A 12888-nucleotide genomic window follows, 5' to 3' on the forward strand; every position below is an offset into this window, starting at 1 on the left:
TGCATAGTTTGCCTCAAATTTTTCACAAATTGCACAGTTAAGATGCAAAGGATATGCTGAGAGCATACTTTCAGCATACAACTGAGTAGATAATCTGTAGGAAACATATGGTATCTGACAAAATACCATATATTGAATATCTCAAAAAAATATAAATAGAAACAGATGATACTTTTCTAGTTCAGAACCATCATAGAAGTACCAAAACAGTCTAAAATGGTTTCACAAGCATCATACATCCAATAAAGAAACATAGTCCTAAGAAATCTTATCACACTCATTGAAGATATCCATAGCCAACTTGTTTCTGATGTCTTCTGAATCTATATCACGCAGCTTGGAGAAATATCCAATTCTCTGAAACTCTGTAGCAGAGAGGATGCGTTGTACTTTATCAATATACTCATATCTTGCACATTGATTTATCCTAACATCTGAATTTGGCTCATGTCCTATATTGTACAGAAGCTTTGGCAGTGTGAGATCAATTGGAAACGAATCTCCCATTTTCCTGCAATTAAAATTAAAGGGAATCACTAAACAAATATATTCAGGGAAGACCTTCCCGAATTACTATAAGTCCTTCCTGAATCGGGAAGACCATCCCGAATTACTATAAGTCCTTCTCGAATCAGGAAGACCATTCTGGAATGTAAACTAAAACAACTCTATCAAGTAAAGAGAACAGACGATGACAACACAGAAACAAGTAGACAATGTTTATTCATATCTTCATATCACAAACTTGAATCTATAACTATGTGACGATATATCTCTCAAATTGTGACAAAAACTAAACTCTTTTAAAGTGATAAACTAATATGATGAAAACTACGACTCACAAGCTATCTAAGAGAAGCTAAGGTTAACAAAAGAGAGTCTTAAATAGATGAATCTCTAATCAATTTGTGTTGCAGACTCATACAAAAAACATAACCATATACACAAACCATCTGTACCATTCTAGATAACATCTTATCATTCACCAACAAACGAAAATTGAAGAAACTGGTTCCAAATGAGAATGAGAACGTAGATAGAGCCTTTAAACGCAAACAAATGCACAACACAAGACCAACACAAAGCATGCCTGAACCACATGATATACAAAACAAGGAACTTGGAGATCATAAAAAGGTTCAATCATAATAAGCTAATGGTTTTCAAAGACCTGACTCCTCTTGAACAGATCAATCAAACATATGACCACTCTATAGCAAACACAAATCCAACAAATGTATGCCTAAACAACTTTGTTAAGCAAATCAAATGATATACAAAGCCAGCCACTTTAAGAACATGAAAAGGATTCGTCATTAAAAGCTAACAACTTTCAAAAACCCGGCCCCTTTTGAACAAATCAATCAAACAAAAGGATTCGACTTTTTGTAAAAGACCCACAAAAACCAAATCGTTGAAGACGATTCAAAACACCAAAAAGAAGAGAAATTAAAATACAAGAAAAGATAATAAGAACTTACTGGAAACTCTAGAACACGATGAAGCAGAGAGAAAAGAGGATTCCGACGGAGATTGGGAAGGCCAGAGATTGGGAAGGCCAGAGATCGGGAAGGCCAGAGATCGGGAAGGCCAGAGAACTTTGGGGTTGAGTCGAGGAATCGTGGAATCGTGGAGGCAGTGGTTTGAGATACCGGAGGAGATCGAATTTTCCGGTGGAGGCGTTCGAGATTCCGGCGGTCGTCGAAAATGAGAGAAGATGAGACTTTTGGTAGCGACGAAGGAGAATTCACGAAATAGGTTAGTCTCTTTCTCTCTTTTCTATTTTCTTTTTTAATTAATGTTTAATTAAAACTTTTGGATGATATTTTTGGAAATTATGAAATATGGGGCTATTTTTGGAAAAAAAAAAAAATTGGGACCATTTGTGTAAATTGTCTTATTTCCAAGTAGTACCATCTGAGTGAATCATGTGTCTGAATAACCATAGAATGATCCATCTTTCAGTTGTCTATCCTTGACATATTCAAACTTGATAAATTGTAGGACCACCTCGTACATATATATATATATATATATATATATATATATATATATATATATATTTGTTGATAGAATATAGGAATATTCTGTTACAACTAAGTAGATAAACTTGTATATATTGTTTCTAGTATCCCAATGGTCGGATCCATCATCCCACTTATATTTGCTTGCCACTTCCAACCTTTCGGTCATATTAGATAGATTTGAATCTTGAGACATGGAGCCATGTAGGGAGTTGTGTTACTTAGTCAGTACTTCGCATCAAAAGCAATATTACAAGATAAAACCATTTCAAGCCGATGATCAAACAAGATCTAGACTGAAGCAAGAAGGCCGTTCAAAAGATCAAATTTCTTGGGTGAAACAAAAATAAAACGGTTACCACTATTATGATTATCTAATTTTCACCAAAAAAAACTATTATCTACATTAGAAGACAATAGAACTCTATAGTTTTCCAAACTATGCTCTTTACGTTTACAATAATTTATTTAAGAATATAGAGAGAGGGAGAGAGAGAGGGCTAACCTTTGGTGTTTCAGGAGAGAGAAGTTAAAGAACAGAGAATACTGTTCACTACAAGAAAACAGCTCATTAACGATTACTTTATTAGTCGGCAATTAGTCGCTAAATGTAATTATACGACTAACTAACGACTATTAATTGTAGTCGGTAATCGAGAGTCGCTAAATACTGTAGTCGTTAAATAGTCGCCAAAAAGCGACTATTTAACGACTACAAATATGTAATCGTAACATAGTCGTTACGTAGTCGTAACTTTTAGCGACTAATAGACGACTTTGTTCCGATTAATATGCTTTAGGCCAGTGTCATTTCGTGTAGTCGTTAAAAATTAGTGACTAATAAGCGACTATGTTTACCGACTATGAAGCGATTGCGAATGTCATTAGTCGTTATTATTGGTGACTTATTGGCGACTACTGTGTAATTATGAAAAAAAAAAGCCCATTTGTAAAACGTTTTGTTCCTAATTGTAATTTTAATAAACAAAACCAAAAACAAATCCAAATACTAAAAGAACAGTACATATATAATATAATACCAAATACCAAAAGAACAGTACTTATACAACAAGTCTGACTTCAACAAGTTCATACCAAACTTAAAACCAAACAAAACACATGTTCAAGTCTACAGAATCTGAAAAGTTAAACCAAGTTCTTGGGGGAAGAAACAGAAACCTATTCACCAGATGGTGATGGAGATGTAGCTTGATTATTTTGAGATTGAGAGGTTGAGAGAGGGGCTGTGGCAGTCTCTTGAGCTGAATGATTTGCGATCCAATTCAGGAACTGAGGATCAGTTTGGCGCAAATACTTCTCCACCATGGAGAAGTTGTCGAGCTTGTCCTTCTGCTGAGCTTCACGCGCAGCCTGCTCTTCTATCTTTTGTTGTGCTTCCTTCAATTGTTCTTGCAGGCTCCGAAAGGAAGAGGAGTCACCTGGATGCTTCCGCTTGCCATTGACAGTAGAATCCTTGAGGCTTCCTACTCCATAAGGATTACCTCTTGAATCCCTGTCAGTGGACTGCAAATTAAGATAAAACCAGAGATTAACACATGAAAAATTTAACTCCAAGACTATAAATGTGTATTGGGAAAAATAAAACGTCACCTGCAGAAATATTAGTATGCATTCTGGGAAAAATAAAACGTCACCTGCAGAAATATTAGTGTGCGTTCTTCAGCTGTGAGCTCCCGTGGCCGTGAAGCGCCATCTGAAACAGCAGAAGTATCTGCCTCGAGCTCAGACAACCTCTCTTGCACATTCTTCTCGTATGTCCTTGCAATCTCTCCGCCTTCAGATCAACAAAGGTACCATCAGGCCTCGTATGTGTCTTGATGAAAACTTCACTAAGACTAGTCTTCCCAATTCCTCTTCCTGCAATATAACCAAGTAAACAAGGGTTAATAAGAAGTGATAGGTCAGAATAAAAAGTGGCAAAGACAGAAAGTAGACTCACCAGTTCAGCTTCAACTTGCTGAAATGACTTAGGCCCTGAGAAGTGTTTGTGGGGACCGAGACCGTTACGGTCAGAATTACGGACCTTTGAGTAGGTGAGACTCTTTGCCTGTGCTTCCTCAGTGTCCCAGAAATCAGTCATTGTTTTCCAGAGGGTCGTTCCTATCCAAGAAGGTTTCTCACGACTAGTCCTTACACCACTAACCATGTCTTTCATCCGCTTTAAACAGATGAGCTCAAAAAAATATTGGACAGTCCCTGTTATCAAAGGATCCCAGGTGTGGGTTTTCTACAAAAAAAAAAGCTACTGTTATATTAGTGAACAGAGGACAGGCAAACATATTGAAGAACTATAGGACAGCAAACTTTACCGCAAACTCGAGGAAGTATCTCTCTTGTTTATCACGAGGCACACATGTCCAGCTGTAGAATGGACCAGCAAATTTGTTTGTAAAAACCTTGGTTATCTTCCGAACAAGTCTTGATCCCGTGTCTCGGGTAAACCTCGATACACAAGAAAAACAAACAGTGAGATGCAATTAATAAATCAACAAGCAGATAATACAAAGGCAAAAACAGAGAAACAATTACAATACGCATAAGAAAAGCACAAGTCATAATTCAGACTCTTAGTTCAACAAAACTCATAAGCCATCAGACCACAACTCTTACAACACAGTCACACCATTAGTCTACAAGTCAGCACAGTCACACCATTAGTCTACAAGTCAGCAGAGATACACATGAAAGAATAAACAGTCGGAGACACTTAATAAAGAAACAATTAAGTGATTCAAAGCAAAACAGAGACACCATTACACCATTACAATACGCATAAAACAAATTAAATAATTCATAGCAAAACAATTAAGTGATTCATATCAAAACAGAGACACCAATACAATAAGCATACAGAACAAACAATTTTAGGGTTTCAACTAATCCTCATCAAAATGCATAACCCATCAGAGACCAAAATGCATCACTTGTCATCTCATCACTTGTCATCACCAAAATACATAACTCATTACAACAAACAACACAAGCAAGAAGATCATACCATGAAGTTTTGTCTATGGGCTCGGGATTGAGGACGGTAATGTAATTTTCCCTGCCAGGCACCGCAAGTAGGTCGTTGAGAGCCTGTTGTGAGTCTTCTTGGAGTTCCGGCAACACCGGAGGAAACTCCACGAAGTTGTTGCCTTGAGACGATGGCTGACTGTGAGTCTGAGAGTTATGGGGCGGAGAAGGCGGAGCCTCCTGCTCAAGAATCGGAGCAGCTTGCTGAGAAGTGGCTGGAGGCTGTTGATTGTTCTGGAGTACTTCTTCTGAAGGCGTCCTTCCTACTTGAGGTTCACGTTGTGGAGTGAAAGAGTGCTGGAAAAGTTGTTGTGGCGGTGGATAGTTCCGGAGATGGGTTGTCCTCGACTGTACTGGCAAAACAGGAGGTTGTACTTCAGGCGTCTGCAGCTGAGGAGGATGTTGGACCGCCGGCGTGAAGTTGTACTGCGCCGGTAGAGTATTAGGTCGTCCACCAGGACTTCCGGTGGCTCTCTGAGCGATGTTTGGAGTGTTATGTCTCTTCCTTCCTCTTCATCTTCCTCTTCCAGCCATCGTTTCACAGAGAGACTGAGAGATCTTTGTTGGGAAATCGAAGAAAAGAGGGAGATTTGATATCTAGGGTTTGCGAGGAAGAGGAATCGACTAAAGAGCGAGAGATTGGAGCTTCTAGGGTTTGCGAGGAAGAGGAAATAGAAGAAACTGAGAGAGATTTAGAAATCTAGGGTTTGCGAGGAAGAGGATTCAGCTTTTGAGATCGATTGAAGCAGAAAGAGATCAAACCGAAGAAGAGATCAAAGAAGAAGGATACGAAGAAGAGGTTCAAGAACTCGAAATCGAAGAAGAACTTTGAAACAAATGAAATCGAAGAAGAGAAGATCGGCTAGGGTTTGAGATGAAGAAGATAGGGGTTTCGAGAAGTGAAGTGTTTAGGAACTCTAGAAATCTCGCAAACATAACCAGGGCCAATTGGGCCTAACAGAAGTTGTAGTCGCCAAAATAGCGACTAACAGAAGTTGTAGTCGCCAAAATAATCGCTAAAATAGCGACTAATATACAACTAATATATATATTCAACTTATTAGTCGGTAAATAGTCGCCATATACCGACTACATTACTGACAACCGGTTTTGGTCGCTCTTTGGCGACTACGTTACGACTACTTTTCTGTAGTCGTGTAATAGTCGTAAAAAAGAAGCAAGATAGTCGCTAAAATTGGCGACTACATGAATAGTCGGCTGCTGTAGTCGGTAATCGCCTGTTTTCTTGTAGTGGTTGTATGTTGGTCTATTAGCTGATGGATGAAAGTTATTTATATAAGAATATGGACAGAGTCTCCTTTTTTTGGTAAAAATTATTTGTTTTGGGTCTCTTATAAATGAAAGATATAATTAAGGATTTTGATAAATCTAATATCCGACTCGAGTTTCGCCGGTAAACTGTCTAGGTCTTGAATAAATGTTATAATATACGACAAGAGCTTAGAACATTTAAAATTCTCAAGTAGTTTATTTGAGAGAGGGAGAACAGACATGTTTGTTTTGGTTAAATGTGAAAATGTTATAATAGGAAAGAAGCTTAATATTGTACATTACGTATGATTTAGCTTATTATTTAAAATATTAATATAAAATTATATTATTATTTAAAAGACTATATGAAGTCTTTTCTGGGACTCAAATATTTGTTTACAACATTAGACCATTTCCATCAGTGTTTTTCATCTAAAAACTTAAAATAGTAACTAAGAAAAATAGAAGAAAGGGAGAGAAATGAACGTTTCTCAAACAAATTCGCCACTTGTCAATCAATTATTGGTTTAGTTATTAAAAAATAATTAAAATATATTACACTATTAAAATAATTAATTTTTTTTTTTTGAGATACCCAGAAGAGTATGCTCTTATAATTTTTTTTTTGCTACGGAGTATGCTCTTAAAAATTGAAAGTTGGTACCCTACATGTCAACGCTTGTATTATTTCCTTGCTTTTGTACAATGCATTTAAAACAAGAAAGACAGAACAGAGGTCATTTTCACTATACATTTGACGTTGTAGAAAAATACGACCAGGGAGAGAATGAGAGATTGCAACAAACGAAAATGATAAAGAACACGTTAATATTCTTGTTTAACGAGAAATAAAGACGCAGCGTAGTATTTATGGATGGCTCGTCTTGCAGCTCTGCGCCGGAATTAAAAGAAAACTAATTAGGATTTCTCTTCGTAGTTAAGCTTATATAAGCTCTCCCTAATTAGTTTTCGACGAAAAAAAAAACCCTAATTAGTTTTCTCTTATATTCAATAATGTGTGTATTCTAAGATTGAGTATGTGTATTCTAAGATTGAGTATCAACTAAAAAGAGGATTTATAAATGTTCATCTGCTATAAAATATTAAATCATGGTTTGCAAAATTACATGATTTTCAATATAAAGTTGTAATAGACGAAACATATATGTGCCTAACCTACACAAGACTAGTAGTAGGGGCTATATATATTTTGTTGGTGATATTTGCATTGCTTTATTTCATGTTAGTTCTACTTACTATAAGTCTTTAACTTTGTTCAACATGTTGGGTAGATGAATAATGGACTGTGCCTGCCCATTACTAATCTTCAATCCATTTTCTGGTTTTGGTTAAAGAAAATTTCACGTTTTCCAGAAAAAAAGATTTTCTCTCAGTGTTTGGCAAAATGAGATTTGGTTCTCACGTTTTGACAATTAAGCCAAAATCTGACGAAAATACCCCTTATGAATTAAACCAAATGGCACAGTTGGTTTTGGTTTAGTTATTTTTTCTTTGTTTTATGGTTTAGTTTTGAATTTAAAAAAATATATATATACTTGCGCAGAAACCTACGTTACATGGAAGCGTCATCAGAGCTCTGATTCCCGCTTCAGAATTGGAACCGGAATCGGGTTCGACCGGAATCGCTCAGAAGCGCAGTGGAATCGCGGTTCCGGAGAGGACAGCTTGGAAGCGCAGAGGAAGCTCACGGTTCCGAATTGGAAACGTCTGAAGAAATGAATTGGAAGCGTATGATAAAATGGCCAAACCACTTTGCAAATGACTTTAATCTGTGTATACACAATTGAAATATACGAATTTGAGTTTAGATCCGAAAGAACAGAGGAAATACTTTTGTCAGGAAGAAAAACTATGGCGGCGAATGAAGAAGGAGCAATTAGGGTTCCAAAGAACACGTGATTTATTCATTAAAATTTAAAAATCTTTTTCTTTTTCAATTAATTTTAATATATATTTAAGGAGAAAAAAAAGACTTAATGACTGCGAGACTTTCTAAAATATACATTAGGAAAGTAATTAAATCCTTAATGAAACCATAAGGTAAGAAGAAGAATATGTTTATCATTAAAACTTTGAATTAAGAAATTTTTCTTCCTTATATATTGTTATATCTATTTTTTTGTTTATGTTTTCAAAAGAAATTTGAGAATTTATTGTCTATTAAACAAAATTTTAGATTAAAAATATAACACAAGCCGTTGTTGTATATATTTGACAGTAAGTTGTTAATATTTTTTTTATAATATACACAATTCAAAAAATAATTTCAGTTTTCAACAAAGGATGTTAACATATAACAAAGTTTATGATTTATTTTGTTTAATTTAAGCTATATATACAATACAATTTTTATATAATTATGTCATATAAATCGCATCTAACACGTACCCGCTTCTGATTCCATACAGCTTATGCAAAAACCTAGAAGAAAACGAAGAAGAAGAACGAGAGAGAGACGGAGAGATTCGAGAGAGAAGTAGAAATCAGTTCGAAATTCATTCATCCATCATCTTCGTTTTTCGACATCACCGTTCGAATTGTTCGCTACTTGATTTGAGGCATCGCATTGAACTCCAAAAATCGGCAAAGAGAAAGTTATAGTTTTTCCGGAGAAGAGGAACTGAGAAACCTCCGGCGAGATAGCAACCATCGAGATGTCTGGGAATAAACCAAACGATGAAGTCCTGACAAAGCAGCATACGCTGGAAGGCCCAGAGAAGGAGAAGCAGGAACTCAGAGTTTCCCCGAGGAGGAAACTCCCTTCGACAAAGCTGCCGGAGAAATTGGGTAGTTCTGATATTATTTCGTTTGTTGTTTCTTTGGGGGTATCGGAATCTTAAAACATGTTTGATTAAAGGGATAGAACTAGGCGAAATTTGCTAAATCTGTAGGTTGAAAATGTGAGAAGTTGAATTGGAAATGTTATTTCCGCCAAAATTCAGATTTTGAGTATATGATGTTGATAATTCCTGTGTACGTACACGAATTTGTACTGTTTACATCCTTACTTATGTGTATATCACTTGTACTTGCAGGCAGTAGTAGTGTGGCTCTGACTGCATATCTTATAGTTGAAGAGTTACCACCAAGACTGTTTTCTCTAGACCGGTACCCTGCCGAGACGAAGATGAACGCATACTCCAAACCGGAGTACCTTTCGAAAACGTTGGGCGCAACGAACTTCTTAAACACTCTCACGACAAATATACAAATTGTCCACCCAGTGATCAGAGGACAAAGTTCGGAGATGGTATGATACCCGTCCATGACACGGATAGCAAGAACAATCGGAGGACTTTGTGTATGATAGATATAACTGGAGAAGAATATAAAAGGGTTTTCGATTATAGTAACGTGGAAGTGAGAAGGATATGTGGCTTAAATAAGGAAATTCCGTAACGGACGCAATGGTTATTGCGAAAGGGTTCAACGGTTGAGATACAAATGTGTGTAACCGTTTTTGGTGTAAGGTATATGTACACAGACATATCAGAAACGTACATAGTTATACGATAGCAAACATTAAACGTACGTACACCGACAAAAAATGTGGTACACATGGTCCAGATATAAACGTACACCGTCTACACGGTGACAAAAAACAAGGACATAAAACTAAATAGGATTTTTGCAAGTCTTCTTGTTATGAAATGATTGTCTATATCTTGTACACTGATTCGGAAAGAGTCTTTTCTGTCTTTTTTTCTGTAGTGACAACAACAATAAGTTAAAAATCAACACATCTTATACTCTAAACATAGATATAAGTAAATAAGTGCACATGTTAGAATGTTAAAACTTACCCGATTTTCACCCCTGGATGGTATCACTATCCTTTTGGTGGTTGGTCTCCCTGGTAGTCGTCTACTGTATGGAGGAATCAGTATCATATCCGATATATCTTGTGGGATAACAACATCTTTCCGATCCGCGATAGGTAGAATCGGTTCTTGGAAAGAATCGGAAAACGTTTGAATGTCGTAGCACCAACCGACAACAACCTTCAGATTAATTCCAAATTCTATTGCAGCTGCTAGACCGTGTTCACATGGGATTCTTAACTGCGTGAACATAAGACACGTACACGTACACTCATCGAGGACGACATGAAAATGCTCACCTGACTTGCTTGTAACTTGATAACTCTACGGTCAAGACATCTTCACCGCGTATTTTCCGGAGGCAGGCAAATCTTGGAGAAAACGCTCGTCAACCTCAGGCGTCACTAAGGATTTACACCTAGCCACTTTTTTCCTCCTGGCTGCGAACCACCGCATAAGAACCTCTCGAATAAACTCTATCATGTATACAATCGGATATGCTTTTGCTTTTGTTAAGACATTATTCATAGCCTCCAAGTTGTTGCCAGACATGATATTGTAGAGTTCCCCTTTGCAGTGAGATCTTGTCCAATGCTTAAATCCAATTTCCTCTAAGTAGTTTGCGCATCCAGGTATCTTAGCCCTTAACTGTTCAAAGTATTTTTCAAAATCCCTCACCCTATAATCTTTAGCAGCACTGAAGAATAATTCAGAAACACCATACTTACCATAATTGGTATCCGTGTACGTAACAAAATCACCTTCGCAGCATGTATCTTGTACACAGTCTGTAGTGTACGTACATTGGTACAAACCATATCGAAACATACATGTTGGAGTCACGGTTGGTGTACTGTCACCCAAATGAGAAATGTTATCTCCGCCAGGTACACGCTGACTTGTGTACGTACACTCTGCCAATAGACGACTGAATTTCCCTGGATGTTGAACAGTCTGTTGAGTGAGAATGATGTCCTCCTCAACATTCCCTATTCCATATTCTTCTACAATTACATCGTTCCACTTGTTGTAATTGTAATCTTCGCCACAACCTTCACTACCGTCTATAGTAGCATCGAGGGAACTTCCCTCTATAGATCCATCGTCACCCTGATGATCATCATACCCATCACCATCTTCGTTGTCCACCGTCTATAGTAGGATCGAGGGACAGTATTCCCGAGTGCCTTGATGGTTGTAATGAAAGAGACAAACAAGTTGACACTAGGATCCCCACCACGAATCAAAAAGAATGTATCCAGACTCATTTGATTCTCAATATATACAGAATGACGTTTACTTTCTATCATCACTGACATCTTTCCCGGCATCCAGTAACTAATTATAGGATTGCATTCAGTGGACTTCAAACTGAAAACCTCACATAATGTACGTCTAAATTCCGTGTACGTCATGTTTTCCTTAACACGTACACAACGACCAAACCTGCCTTCCTCTGGTTCAAATTTCCGTTCTTCTTCTTTGCATCTCCACTCACCTACCATAGTAAATACGGAAATATCCATTACCCACCTGCATCATAAAGTCAGCAGAACCCCATTAAATGCAACTGAAAACATGATTATATCTACAAAAAACAAAAAGAATTTCCAACTACACACTTATAAACATATATATATATATATATATATATATACTCATTTAGCATTTTCAACAAACCAAATTAGAAATAAAAATTTCTGGGTTTTTATAAAAAAAAAAGAATGTTGATTTCGAACACAATCAAGATCCTAGTGTGTTATAACAAAAAACTTCTTAACCAAATTCATTACTTACACGATCAATGCTTGTCTTGGCTCCAAACTTTGTAAATCAACAAGATCAATACTTCTCCAGCATCACATTCGTTCAGACTAATTTGTTTGTTTTATAATGTATCTACAATTCTTATATATACATAAATCTAACTATAATTAAGATTTCATTAATGAAATATATTCCTAATTATCTATGGTATAATTAACTGTAATATACTGTAATCTGTATATCATTTCATATTTTTGTTAATTACTTCCTAAAGATTACTTATCACACACCACATAAACATATTGTCTCTATCCACCTTCCATTTGGATATATAGAGGATGTTTTTGTATCAAACACATGTATAATTGTATACTTGTCTTAATCACTTTTATTTCCGAACTAAGGAAAGAATATCTTAGAACCTTGATGATCTTCATTCTTGATCTTAGAATCTAAAAAGATGAAAATAATGACTTACTACAGAAGTTTTTTAATTTTTTTTTTTTTTGATATTTTTTTATCGACAAGGCCCGCTCCATAGTCAATCCCTACTACGCAGGTAACGCGACTTAGTGGAGTCGAACTCTGGTGGGAAAGCCGGAGTCAAATGGACTTAACCACTTGACTAAAAGCACATCCCCAAAAGTTTTTATTGACTCTGCCATATATAAGCTTTTCTTGGTAGTGGTAGAGTTGTTGTTTTGATAAGTAATTTGCTTATTGGTGTGACTAGGAATTCAAACTTGTGAATATATTATTAAGAAAATTAAAAGATGTAAAAGGAAATTAAAGAAAAAAAGTTGGAAACCAAAGCACTTTTCTCTCTTTTGCTTTAGGGAAAGAGCCAAACAGCTTGCAATGTCCACTTTATTTCATGTTTCATTTCATTAAAGTTGTATATCAAAATATATTACGACAATAAAAGTTTCTTAGCATGTTTTTAG

General features: G+C 36.3%; 2 long non-coding RNA genes across 2 annotated transcripts; both read right to left on the minus strand.

Annotated features, from left to right (window-relative positions):
- Nucleotides 1-95: 95 nt before the first annotated feature.
- On the minus strand, nt 96-1773 carry LOC9330417. The gene is made up of 2 exons (XR_002329233.1): nt 1482-1773; nt 96-511 (listed from the first exon to the last, which is right to left on the minus strand). It is a non-coding gene; the product is annotated as an uncharacterized LOC9330417 (long non-coding RNA).
- A 2040-nt stretch (nt 1774-3813) lies between these two features.
- LOC110225154 lies at nt 3814-5387 on the minus strand. The gene is made up of 3 exons (XR_002329563.1): nt 4355-5387; nt 3985-4272; nt 3814-3902 (listed from the first exon to the last, which is right to left on the minus strand). It is a non-coding gene; the product is annotated as an uncharacterized LOC110225154 (long non-coding RNA).
- Nucleotides 5388-12888: the final 7501 nt, after the last annotated feature.

Source organism: Arabidopsis lyrata, assembly GCF_000004255.2.
Source record: "Arabidopsis lyrata subsp. lyrata unplaced genomic scaffold ARALYscaffold_1, whole genome shotgun sequence".
NCBI classification, from domain to species: Eukaryota; Viridiplantae; Streptophyta; class Magnoliopsida; order Brassicales; family Brassicaceae; genus Arabidopsis; species Arabidopsis lyrata.